Consider the following 13,044-nt stretch of genomic DNA (forward strand, 5'->3'; position numbering starts at 1 on the left):
TCAGTTCCTTGAACGGTACAGGAATACTGAGTAAAATCAGGTTATGTCCTACAGGTATTCCTAATGCAAAGCTTCCATTGACTTCAGTGGAATTCACACTTTCAAAGGGCTCCAATGATGGGGTCTGTACATTTTGTCCTGGTGCAACTCATATTTCAATGCTTTAAGAAGCCTTAAAACATCAACACCCACTATCAGATTGCCTCTTGCTAGCTGCCGTGAATGACATTCGCCAAGCAAATGGAAAACACAGCCATCCTATCTTATTCAATTGTAGTGGATAGTGAGGAAGAAAAATCCATTAAACAAGTATTGCAAGTGCTTCTCTTCTAAATGCCATCTCTTTATGCTGGTGACCACTTATTTTGCTTTAACTGATCCAAAACAGTTGCTTCCCAGAATGCTGGATGTTAATAATTTTTAGAGCACTTTCCTGTCTCAAGATCAACTGGCAGAAGTAGGAGTTATTTGCTTTGGTAAACTCTTATTTCCATACCCAGAGAGAATTTTCCTCTGTGGCCTGCTGTGTTTTTTTTGTTTTTTTTAAATAGCTAGGGATTAAAGTCGCTTTAAATTCTGCTAATATTATGCTCTTTGTTATTAAGATTGCTAAAACCAACTCCTTGACAAATTAAAAAACTTGATGTACATTCCTCTATCACTTAAAGATAGTATGTATCCTGTAATAGTGATTGTGCTGAAATGCACTTTGTTGTAAATGTTGATATTGATTTATTAGTTTTTATTTATGTATTTGACTGCACCCGCCATGCCTATGATCTGTACAAATATGAAAGAAAGCACAGTTTCTGTCCAAATAGGGTTATTGTCTAAAAAGACAAACTGATAAAAATAGGGAGCCTTTCTTTCTCTAACCTTCCAGTTAAAGTAATTGTAGGTGTCACAAGTAGAAATGGTGGGTTAAAATAAAAATCAGATGTAAATGGAAGTTGACTGCGTCTCTTAATTATAAAAATCCATTTGCTTTAATTGTGTATTTATTCAATGTGCCACTTCACCTTCAGAAAATTGTCTTGGAGTGTAAGATGTGGTATAAACAGAAATAGTATTCTGATCAAGACCAAGCAAAATAATCACAATTATTAACCATGGCTATTTTATTATCAAAGAAAGGAAAAGAAAACTTTAAACAAAACAACACAAATGACACAATACAAGTGATAAACTAGTGACCATTTCAATTTCTTCTGTATATCTTTCTGGAGAGCGCTTTAACAGAGATTCCACCCTTGAGAGTGAACCCCTCTGTGGGCTCTTCTCTCTTGGTAAGTTAAGACCAAAGTAAATTATTTTCCAAAATTATTGTGAATCCATCCCTTACTATGTCCTTAGGCAGCTAAGAATGTTTATAGATCAGCTAAAGAATTCTGTTTCAAGGCTGGTGAACCTATTGGTTATTATTAAATAATTAACCAGTTTATAGTTGGCAAAGTAGGCAGTTTTAGCTAAACCCTATGAAATCAAGGAAAACATTTAAATTTATTACTTAGAAGCAGCATTTAATGAGCCAATTATGAATATTAAGACTCTTAAGGCCAATTACATTCCACTATTTCTTTGTTTACCAATGTTTAGCCCATCTCCTCTCAAGAAGTACATGGTCTTCTAACCAATTGGTGATTAACAGGAGAAACTGTTAGTCTTAAATTACAACAGCATTTCAATATTCCATCAAAATCATTACAGTAGTTTTAAATTTTCATCCATTGGCAGTCTCTTAGGTAACTTCATCTCACCAATCCAAGTTGAAGTCTTGGGGAGATTTTCCTTGAGATGATTTCTTCTTGTGTCAGCTTTCTTAAATGGTTTTTCTTACTGTCTGTGGCAGTGCTGTGTTTGAGCTGGGTAGCAGAGTGTGCAAGTGAGGAGTGCTCACTTCACAGTTTTTATACCCATCCCCTTCCTATTTCCATTAAATTATAGGAAAACACACCTCTTGTGGGGTTGTTTAGATTCAAAGGTCACAGCTTCATGCCTTCGGGGTTAGCTTAGTTGACATTTTCAGCTCCTGAATGTACAGTCTGCTTAATGAATATGCAACATTTCTTTAATTGCCTTTGTTTTTGTGGTAGGAAAGATCCAGATAATTTTTAAAGTTAGTTTTAACTCTTTTTATTCAGCCCAGTTTCAGAGAAATTCTTTCAAATTTTTTTAGAGTTTGACAGAAAATGAATCTGTTTTCAAAAATCCCAAACACAACTGTTTATACAAAAGTTTTAGTCTTCAAATGTCTTTTTAAATTAAATAACTCAAAGTCTTTAGCTTAAATAATTAAAAGTTGTTGATTTTAGAGAGATGATTCTTATCTTCTGGAGTTAGTTAAGGGTTTTCTTATCCTGTGCCAGTTCTTAATTTCCGATTAATATAAATATTCTATACTTAATGGCTTTTACACTGGTTTAGCAAGGTCATTAGATGCCATGTTGGTACATGAAGCATTTTACTATTTACATAGCAATGACATTAAGAGCTATATTAGGAGCTTTGCATTTAGCTAACATATTTGCAAGTCTGTATTTCACAAAGGTGTTTGTCATTTCTGCATTTAAGAAATAAACAAGTTTAAAACTTCTCCAACTATATATTCTTCTCTGAAAGTTTTAAGAACACAAGCAGGTTTTCTTGCAAGAGGGTGGGGGTTAGTAGAGCCCACTCTTCTTAGATTTATTGCTCTGATAACACACCCTGCATTCCTTTTTACAATTAAGGCTCTACTTAAAATATTTTACATGGTCTGTCTTCTTGAGATTTGATTGTCCTTGAAATATAGAAGCAGAAACCTTCTGAAATTTCTTTGATTAGCTTTAACATTTTGTAACAGAACTAACGAAACATATGTATTGCTTTATTTCCAAGCACCTGACTATAACATTCTTAGTTATATCTTAGTATTCAGTAAAAGTGCAAACAAGTTTGTAACAACTTAATTTTAAAGTTATAATAATTTTAATATCACTTCTGCATCAATATTGAAGATTCTCCTCAACAGCTGGATCTAAATGTACTCCTTCCATGCCTCTGATGCTTTGTGTGTTCTTATTTATCCCCAACTTCATTTTTTTATTAAAACTTTCTTTCCTCCTTCAGCCTCTCTTATAGCTTGACATCTCTTTTAAATCTCCTGATCAGTCTATCTTCAGCCTTAACTGTTGTCAACAACGCCAACCATTCTGTATCCAACTAAAGTTCTGCTTTCCCTTTCTTCTTGGGAATATCAGTCTGTCTGCTCCTTTTAGTAATAGTTAGCTTGAATTTTTCAACTGATTAAAAATAATAGGGAGCAGCAGTTTCCAGAACTTGTAAGATTTACTGTAATGATCGTCAATTTTCATTCCTATTCACTTAATGTTCTTTACTAAAATCTTGTATTACACAACACAAATGGAAAGCAGAAATATAGTAATTGCTAACAGTAATAAATGAGTATGATCTGAATCTTTAGTATGCCAAGTTGAATGTTCATAATCGCGTACTTGACCTTTGAGAAACTTTTATAGATGATTCCAGTCTGGATAGAACATGCCCTTCTTGCTATCTTGAGCAATAAGTTGTTTTCTCAGGAGTAATTGTTTTAAACCTGGAGTATCCTGCTTCCATTTTCACAAAACAGCATTTAGTACCCAATAGTGAATTCCATTGGATTTAATGGACTCTTTTTAATTGTTTGTATTACTGCACCTAAGGACCTCAATCAGGGAGTCAGGGCCTTACTGTGCTAATACTGCACAAAAGCTACAAACATGGGGAAAGGAGTATAGAGGAAGAGGTGGAGGATGAGAGAACAATATAATCATCCATTTAACATTAGTCATGGCTTGCCTCTTGCCTATCTGGTCAGCTAGGAGTGTTCTGTAGGCACCGGGGGAGACCTGAGGGGCATGTAAATAAAAGGCATGTGATGTAGTATATATGACCAGCATCCATCAGGATAGCGAAGCTGGTAAATCCCTTTAGGGGGGCGAGAAGAGATTCTGCTTTGATTCATAAAGGGTTCATTGGCTGCTAGGTTTGGCAAGAGGAGTCTTCAACTGGGCCATATTAAGATGTTTCCATAAAGCAGGGTTGGTTTGGGGACAAGGGCTTCTGGAAGAAAGGAGTTGAGCTTGCTCACAACTGAACAGAGAACACACAGGATTGTTCAGTGAAGCCAGACTGCTGTGAAAAATGGTTTCTTGGCTGTCACTTCTGTCACAAGGGCAGACTTGAAAAGGGAGCCTTTTATGTTCCTGTCAGAGAGGAGAACCAGCGCTATTTCCTTCTGACCCTTCCAAAGGGGAATCCCTCTGTTTATCTCTTACCGACAGAAGGGAACTAGGACTATTTGTCCCCCACCAAGGAGGGACTTGACCTTCCTACTTGTTTGCCAGGAAAGGAGCTTGTTTATTTTTTTAATTATATTTTTTCCCTTTCCTCAAAGGGTTAGTAACCCCTTATTGGCAAGTGTATGGCAATGAGCCTCTTACACAGATAAGATGTAAAAGCCTAAGACCGATGAGTAACAATACAGAGTCAAGATTTAAGTTTTAGGCAAGATAAGCTGTACCAGTCTAAAATAGAGGGAGTGAGGAAAACACATGTCAAAAGTAGTGAATGTAAGGAAGTAATAAGTCCTCTTAACTGGAACATCATTCTGTCTACAGTACATTAAAGGTCCTGTATTAGTGTTTCCAGATATCTTTTATTCTGTGTCACATTTCATTACACTGGATTATCCAATGGCTATTGCATCAGCTTTTTATCTTCACTACATTCTGTCACAAAGTAGAGTTTGGTGCAAAGAAAACTGCCTTTGCAGTTGTTTTAAAGATACTGTATGTTTACATCCATGTTCTGGAGCTTAGTTTTGGATTGGGATTGGACACTGGTGAAGGGTGAAGTAAGGATTCTGCACTGTCAGGGTTGGATTTATCTCCTCTGGACTGAATTCAGGATGTGTTAGGGCTGCTCTATACGTTGCCAGCGATAGCAGTCCCTGTGTAACTGCTGCTCTAATTGGAGATCGGGTAAAATTCTTTGTCCCCTTCTCCTCAGTGCCCTAGGCTTGCCAGCTGGGTCACACGATGAAAGAAGTACCTACACAAGTAGAAAGATACCTAGAGAACTCTTTAGTCTAGCAGACAAAGACCTAATGAGATCCAGTGGCTGGAAGTTGAAGTTAGAAAAAAAATTAGAAAAAAGATGCAACTTCGTAACAGTGAGAGTAATTAATCATTGGTACAGATTACCAAGAAAAGTGGTAAATTTGTCATCATTTTGAGTCTTTTAATTGAGATTGGATGTTTTCCTAAAATGTAGACTAGTTAAAACCACAAATTGCTGGGCTTGATAATCTCGTAAGAATAATAATTCCCTTCACTTCAGGAATAATTGGGTGAAATTCTGTGGCCTGTGTTATGCAGGAAATCAGACTACAGTTGTCCCTTCTGGCCTTAAAGTCTATAAATCTATATCATTCCTTGTGCTAATATTTCCAAAAATATTGCTAGCCAGGCAATAATGCTTACTTTGTACATAAGAATCCACTAACTAGGAATCTTAAATGACGGAGTCTGTGTCTGACTTGCAACTTAAAAGCTGTCTCTACTTCTGAAACAAGTTTTACAACATTACTATCCCACCCACATCCCCATAAAATGCCTATTTGTAAAATCCTTCCCCACTTACAAGGAATAAATCTTTCGATTTTGTAGCATCTGCAGATTCCATTAATGTGCTGTTTACTTCCATTAATTAAGATATAAATTAAACTTGACCTAACACTTCCTCCTGCTCTGTACATGACCACTTTTCATTATGCTTTGGTTAAAGTCACTTAGGCAGTTTGCAGTCCACATGATTGTTCAAACTGTTTCAAGTAATATTTTACGAAACCTTATAGAATGTACTAAAATCAAAATACACTGCATCGCCAGCATTCCCTTTTTTCTCCCCATTTCTCCAATATTATACTAGTGATAGAAGTTACATGTTTTTTGATTTGTCCTTTAGTCTTTTGGTAACTAACTGTCCATGACTTTTTTTTTTTTTAAGGAGTAATTTAGTAGTATAGAAAATGACAATATCTGAGCTATTTTTGAGACATCCGTTTAATTGACCCTTCTAAAGTATTAGCTGACCTACTTTCTTCCTCGTGCTTTTTCTTTTTGGAGACTTTCCTTTAGCCCCTCTAGCTAGCATTAGCTCATTTTGCTGCCCTTATCTTTTCTATGCTAGCCTTAACTGACCCAGAATATTCTTGTTTGATTACCTCCCCATCTTACCATTTAAAGTATCATTATTTTTTAACAGCAGTTCCTTGTGAGGCCACATGGCTAATTATTTTTATAAGATGTTTCTGTCTTCTGTATCTTAATTGTAATGTCTTGGGAAACTCCAAGTGTCTTTCGTGTGGGTGGATTTTAATATTTCCTCCCATTATGCCTTACTAAATTCCTTATTTTCCCAACATTTTTTTCCTGAAATTTAATTCCTTTGTACTGCTGCATTCTGTTAACCTGACTGTATTGAATCCAGGCAGCTAGCATTCACTAGTTCCAACCTCATTCCCTTCCCTCCACTCCCAAGGGTTTTCATATTTTCTGCCATAAGTGACAAGCGAATCCAGAATGGTTTGTCCTTTGGTTGGAGTCTTTGGATTATGATTATGCAGCCCAAACTCCTTTTTCAGAAGTTACCCCTCACTTTGTCAAAGGAATCATTGCAGCAGACAAACTATCTGCTTTTAATGCTTTGCAGTTTTTCTATGCTTCTCTTTAGACAAGTTTTACTCTACTCAGCTCTGAGGCATTGCCTCATTCTCAAGAAGTGACAAGGACAACCTTTGTCCTTCTGAGGTGGCTTAGTTCCACTCTTATTTTCTTAGTATCTTTTCTTCCTGTTCACTGTTACCTAGTATCTCTAGACTAACAATGAAAAGCTTATCTATAGTGAGTATTTAAATATCACTAGTAATTTAGGTGATAAGTAGATTGTAGTGGGTTAGTGGTGGTCCCTCCCCCTCTGGGTCATTGGGAGGCCACTCTGCCTTACTACGTCACTGGGCATCACCCAGAATCAGGGAATTAGCAGAGCATTGAACAGCTTATGGCTCCGGCCTGCAGTCTAGGCAGAGCAGCAAATGATTAGGGGCTCTAGCCCGCGATCTGGGCAGAGCAGCACAAGTCTATGAGCCCCAGCCCTCAGTTAGGGCAGGACAGACAAGTTTGGTGAGCCCAGACCTTCAGTCAGGGCGGAGCAGCGAATAGTCTATGGCTCTGGCCTGTACTCAGGACAGAGCAGCAAAGGGGTCGGCATCCTGGTTCCAGTGGATGGCCGACAAACGCAGGCCTCTTGACCTAGAGTGGGGGTGGGGTGGCAGGGGATAGAGGGGCCTAGGCCCACCTGATTCCATTGGGCCCCAGCCCAGGGCCCTAACAGTGGCAGAGTGTTCCGCCACTGGCTCAACAGGGAATCCAGCCACAACACACTAACCAGGTCTCTGGCAGCAATGCAGCCAGATTGGTGTCAGCTGCCCTTGGGTCATTTCCTACCATTCCTTTGAGGTGTACTTGGATCCATGGAGGTCTTTCATTTCCTCAGGGTAGAAGGCCAGTGACTCCTTAGTGCCTGGGTCAGTGGGCGGCTCCAGCAGTTCTGGCCCGTCCTTGGTTCAGCAGGACTCCGCTACAGTCTCTCAGCCCGGGAGTGGACAAGAGGTGCCTGTCTTCCCTGGCGGCTGCAGCACTACTGAGCTCCAGGACCCTCCCTTTATACTTCCTGTTCCACCTCCTGACTTCTGGTGGGATGGGCAAGCATGGCCTGGCCCCACCCACCCGGGTTCAGAGTGTGGACCCTTCCTGTCTGGCTCAGTGGGAGGCCGCTGTGCCTCACTACATAGATAGAAAGTGTCCCTACATATCTATTTTCCACTGGGTCTTGCTTCACTCTTGCCTCAATCATTCAATTTTATTGTAACTGTTGGAATATTATTTTACATGTTTCTATCACTTCTGAATCCAACTGTACTTTGATTTCCATAGTCAAAGGCTCATTTATACAAAAGAGAGGAGATATGGCTTGCTGTAACTGTATCTTCAGCAGGATCTGTATTATTTTCTGAAGGTGATCTATGGCTGAAATTATCATTACATAGTCTGAAGAACTTAATCTGAATTTAAAGAAAAGGTATGATGCTATTCCTTTTCTGTTCTGTTGATCCATTCGGTATTTAATAGTTGGAAAGAGATATGCACTTTTTATGTAGCTGGGTAAAGTAGGATGGTGAGATGCATGTGTAACATGCTTGTGAAGTAGGTTACATCTCCCTTTATAATCCTCAAGGCAATGACCCCCTACTGCTGTTTTCAGCTACTGGAGTTACTCCTTTAGTTCAAGTGGTACAGGTCTTTGCTTTTGTGCTGAGAGTCCCAGGTTCAAACGCTGCATGAAGTTGCTGTACACAAAACTTTGTGCCTGAAGGATATAGAACACTAACTTAAAAGATCTGCTCTGTGGATGATCCTCATTTAATGATGAAATGAGCTGAATTTAAAAACTTCTCTTGAAATAGTTATAATAAAAATTACAGTTAGTTCTTGGCAAGATTTTTGGACCAACTGATTGACAATGGAAGGCAGTGTGTTCTAACCCCTTATGTACACTAGGACTTTTTTCCTGAAATTTCCCATAATTGCAGTAGTGGGAGTGCTAGTGTACACGAGGAGCTGTCAGCCACCGAGTTGTCTACACCTGTACTTAGGAGGGATAGATGACATAACGGTTAAAATGCCAGAGCTGGACTACACTCTCAACAGTATTAGCACAGGTAGATCTGTACATGTGTTAACAGCAAGGGGGAAAGTTTAGAGAGAGACTAGTGTAGATACAGCCTAAAAATTCTCACGGAGTGGAGGTTCACAAATCTGTAATAAAATAAACTACTGAATTAGAGGTGATGCCAGTATATTTTTAAATATTAGTGTAAATTACATTTTCATTTGTAAACTTAACTGCCTTGAACTTACTTTCTCTTTTCAAAAAGTATTGTTCAATTTAAAAACAGGTTTATGTATTTATTGTGTTAAAGTTAAGTTTATGGGGAAGGGATGTTAATCAAAAGGTAGTTTCATGATGGGAGTGTTCCTTTTAAAGATTTACTTTTTCCCCAGTTCTTCAAAGTTCAGATGGATCTCCTTAAAAGTTGCACATTTAAAATTTTGACAGAACTTGTAAATACAAAGCTAAAGAATTTTATGTAGTTTCAAGGAAAAATGTATTCCCAATCCAAAAATAAATTTTCCTCTCTCATCTAATTCAGAAGTGTATTTCACTACTTCCATGTTCACCAAATCATAACCACATAAAGGGCTTATTCACCACTTAGGAATGAAAGTCCATCTGTTAGTTATTATCTTTGCTGTGCTACAGCACTTCAGAATGAGTGCTTAGGAGAGATCTTGTAAATGCTCTCTTTGAGGAAAATATAGGCATCCAGAAAAGGGTAAAATCCTGCAGTCTTTTGTCAGGAAAATTCCATTTACTTCCCAGAAGTTATTGGGAGTTTGCCTGAATGAGGGTTATAAGATGGGGTCCAAAATTGATGGCATGAGACACTACAATCTATTGTGTCTTAATTACACTAATAATGCCTCTGTTTCCATTTAGGGAAGCTCGATCTCAACAAAATATTATGGGGGGAGAGGGCTTTGCTTCAGACTACCATCTTAAAATATGAGTAATGATCAGATGTGATAGTGCAAGAAAAATTTTAAAAGTGTGAACTATTTGCATTCTGTTTATTTTTGTAAATGTTATGATTTATCTGATGAAAGATTGTTTCCGATATGACAATTTTCTGTCCTACGACTAGAGTTTTATGAGTTCCAGAAGTCGCATGAGAATTTAAGTTTTATCTTTAATCTGAGATTGCAACACAAAATCAGAGTTCCTATGGATGATGTAGGGGAAGTACCTGATCTTAGCAGGGAATTTTCTTTTGTTTGAACCAGTGCAGACAGTTATACCATTGAAATGATAGCTGTAGGCTCCAGTGGGGGGCGTCTTATTGCAATAGAATAAACAAATGTAATGTTACTGTCTACCGAAGGAGGTTGGATATTTTTGTCTTCCTGGGAGATGGAAGAATGGTTGCAGGGTGCAAAACTGCAGATTCTTCTTTGAGTGGTAGTCCCCATGGGTGGGTATTCCACTGTGGGTGAGCATACCAGAAATTTTTTCACTAGAAGTGTCCCCTGGTCTGCTCCTGCACGTCTTCGTGTTCCGAACAGAGGGCGTTAGAGGAGTGTCGTGGGGTATGCACACCCTGTCCCCTTTTGGGGTTGTGATACCACCATGGTTACAGTCTACCTGACTATCCCTAGGCTGAGAGCAACATAGCCCAATGGCTGGAGTCAGTACGGCTGCCATGGGGATAAGGGCTGTGTGGCCTAATAGCCAAAGTCAATATGGCTGCTCTTGTGTTCAGGGCAGCGCTACCTAGTAGCCAGAGTCTATACAGCTGTCCTTGGGGATCAGGGCTGTGCAGCTTAATAGCCAGAGTCAGTATGGCTTCCCTGGGGATAAGGGCTTTGTGGCCTAATGGCCAAAGTCAGGGGCCGCCACCATGGGGGTGATAGCTGGGGTAGGGGGACCCCCTCCACCGGGTCCCGGTCCAGGGCCCTGTCAGCACCGAGTGTGGTCAACATCCAGTCAACGGGGACCCTACCGCAACATGCTGATCTTCCTCGGATGGGAGATACCATTCACTCTGCCTCCTTGGGCCACTTCCTACTGTGTCTCCTGAAGCCAGGGTCTGTACATCATCGGGGTCTCCAAGCTCCTCGGTGTAGGTAGCGCTCTGGGATTCCGACTCTGGTTGGCCGGCCGTAGGCAAAAGGTCTCTGGTCTGGTCCTTGAGAACTCTGGTTCCCACAGTCAGATGCTGGAGCCGCCACCAAGCATCCTCCCTCCTCTGTGGTCAGCCTAAAATGAGCTGGGCTGCTCCATTTTATACTGAGGCAGCAGTTGGAGCATGCCCAGCATGGTCTGTGGGGTGGGACTTCCGCCACCCAGAGTGGGACTTCTGCCATCCTTTCTTGCCTAGTGCGGGGTATGCAAACCTTGTCATAAGGAGGCACAGACCGACTACCTCCCCAGTTCCTTTCTACTGTTCTACCCCTCATTGTCCCATAGCTTCACTGACCTTCCTGTTTCTAATCTAGGTGTGTGTTTTTTCTGTAAATAGTGTACCCTTTATATAGTTACAGTAGTTTTACTAGTAGGTAGGTAGTATTTTGCTGTCTGGGGGGTTTCCCCCTCTTTTACCCCACCACCATTTGGTTCTTAGTATGCCTAAAATTCCAGGCTTCATGTCCTGCAAGGCCTGCCCTGGATCATCCCAGTGAGTGACCCCCATGATTCGGGATTATATTGCCTTAGAGAATCCCACATTCCCTCCAAATGCAATATTTGTTATTCCTTTCCACCCTGAATCCAGCAATCCCATGAATTCCAGTTCTGAAGACACTTGATGGAGTGGTCTATGAAAGCCCAGTCCGACCCTGGGTCAGCTGATCTTCACACACACCCTGTACATCAGCTGTACACCCTGCTGGCCAGACGCACCCTCGCTTTGAACCGTCAGAGACCAGGCCCAAGACTCTTAATAGGTAATGGCAGGAGGGTAAGGAGAAACACTCTCATAAGAAGCAGGTGAAATCTTCTCCCAAGGGTTCCAAGAAGATGACTGCCTTCCCTGCATCCTCCAAATCTAATGAGACGCTGCACCCTGGTATGGATGTGTCAGGGGCTCACAGAGAGCATGAATCTGAACTGCCAAGAGCTGCCTCCAAGCTTCAGTTGATGTCACGGACACAGATCTGTGGTGACTTCAGTTTTCATGATACGGGTTTCATAATTCTAATTCTCTGGGTTTCCCAAAGAGGTTCAGGCTAGTGTGAAGGGCAACAATCTGTTTAGTGAAAAAATGGATGTCTTTGCACACCCTTACGGACTCCCATGCAACCCTCTTCTCCTTGGGTATTTACACTCCAGCCCCTTGGAGAAGGTACTCCAAACCAACCCCATGTAAGCAACGCCCTGTTCCATAACCTTTTTACTATCACAGAGCACGTGAGCCCCCAGGAAATGCCAGAGGGTGCAGCGCAGCACAGCAGACAGAATGCCGTGCTCTCATCCTCTCCCCACTCACAGCTTCCTGCCAAGAGATCATTTTGCTGGGACTCTCTGAAAGCTGCCAGCCTTAAGAACATAAGAATGGCCATACGGGTTCAGACCAATGGTCCATCTGGCCCAGTATCCTGTCTTCTGACAGTGGCCAGTGCCAGATGGTTCAAAGGGAATGAGCAAAAAGGGCAATTATCCCCTGTCGTCCAGTCCCAGAATCTGGCAGTCAGAGGCTTATGGATACCAAGAGCATGGAGTTGCGTCCCTGACCATCTTGGCTAATAGCCATTGATGGACCTATCCTCCATGAACTTATCTAATTCTTTTTTGAACCCCATTATAGTTTTCACCTTCACATTATCCCCTAGCTATGAGTTCCACAGGTTGACTGTGCATTGTGTGAGGAAGTACTTCCTTTTGTTTGTTTAAACCTGTTGCCTGTTATCATTGGGTGAGCCCTGGTTCTTCTCTTATGTGAAGGGACAAATAACGTTTCTTTATTTAATTCTCCACACGGTTCATGATTTTTATACACCTCAATCATATCCACCCTCCGTTGTCTCTTTTCCAAGCTGAATAGTCCCAGTCTTTTTAAACTGTCTTCATATAGAAGCTGATCACAACCTTAATCATTTTTGTTGCCTTTCTCTGTACCTTTTCCATTTCTAATATATCTTTTCTTGGAGATGGGGTGACCAAAACTGCAGAAGTATTCAAGGTGTGAGCATACCATGGGTTTATATATTGGCATTATGGTATTTACTGTCTTCTTATCAATCCCTTTCGTAATGGTGCCTAACATTGTTAGGTTTTGTTGTTTTTTTACTGCCACTGTACATTGCGCAGATATTTTCAGAGATC

General features: G+C 40.5%; 1 protein-coding gene across 1 annotated transcript in view; it reads left to right on the forward strand.

Moving 5' to 3' along the window:
- The window catches only part of ZNHIT6 (zinc finger HIT-type containing 6), a 62,779-nt gene that overhangs the window by 27,910 nt on the left and 21,825 nt on the right, over positions 1-13,044 (forward strand). The gene's annotated exons all lie outside the window — the stretch shown is intronic.

The sequence above is a fragment of the Terrapene carolina genome, unplaced genomic scaffold (assembly GCF_002925995.2).
Source record: "Terrapene carolina triunguis isolate 2854851 unplaced genomic scaffold, T_m_triunguis-2.0 Scaffold211, whole genome shotgun sequence".
Lineage (NCBI taxonomy): Eukaryota > Metazoa > Chordata > Testudines > Emydidae > Terrapene > Terrapene triunguis.